This window comes from Lipotes vexillifer, unplaced genomic scaffold (genome assembly GCF_000442215.2).
Source record: "Lipotes vexillifer unplaced genomic scaffold, Lipotes_vexillifer_v1.1 scaffold56, whole genome shotgun sequence".
Lineage (NCBI taxonomy): Eukaryota > Metazoa > Chordata > Mammalia > Artiodactyla > Lipotidae > Lipotes > Lipotes vexillifer.
In genome coordinates this window covers 326,717-327,595 of record NW_006798991.1, presented here as the reverse complement: position 1 = coordinate 327,595, position 879 = coordinate 326,717, and positions in this window count along the sequence as shown.

Below are 879 nucleotides of genomic sequence, written 5' to 3'. Positions count from 1 at the left end.
ACAGTCATTTAAAACCACATATTAGCATGTTTAATGCCATGGGGGAATGCTTACACTGAGAAAAACATGCAAGATCAAATATATGTATGGGGAAGGTGATTTACCTCCACAGTAGGAGTGTTCATTCCTTAGAACTGAGAGTATAATTTATTGTATTTTACAGTATTCCATAATAAATATCTGTTAATTTAATCATTTAATATATATATATATCTTTCTATACATATATTTATATATAGAAAGAGGACAAGAGTGGGGGAGTAGCAGTGGTTGCTGTCTCTGAAAAGTTGAGCTCAGATCTGGTTATGGGTGAAGGGGTAACTAAGGTGTGACCCCAGAATGCAGGGTGCTGGCACAGGGATGGTGGAAAAGGCAGTCACAGGTGCATTCCTGACCTGGTTCCCACTTTGAGCACTTGCTTTCATTTCCCTGGATGTCCTTGGAGGCACTGTGTAGATGGCGTCTCAGAATTGTTTGTCTGAAGCTCATTTGGTTGAAGCTCTATCCATCCACATCATTCCCTCTTCAGTTGAAGTTTTACTCCTGGGATGTTAATTCCCTAACACTTCGTGTCTGCCAAGCTGGTGATCAAAATGAGCTCACCTGGCTTCAGAAAAAGCTGGGAAAGATTCCTCTGAACCTAGAATACATTATGCTCAAAGGCTCTTGGACCAGAATGACCTTGGCATTGTCTAGGACCGAAGAGAAGGCCACTGTATATGGAAAATGAGAAGGGGGGAGAACAGATTATTAATCCAGGAAGGCAAGGTCTGCGGGGCCAGAATTTGCCTTCTAGGCCATTATGAGGAGTTTGGACTTTACCTGAGAACAGTCTCTTTCTGTGTCAGTTGGACTGTTTATGTTCCTCTGCCTCCTTCA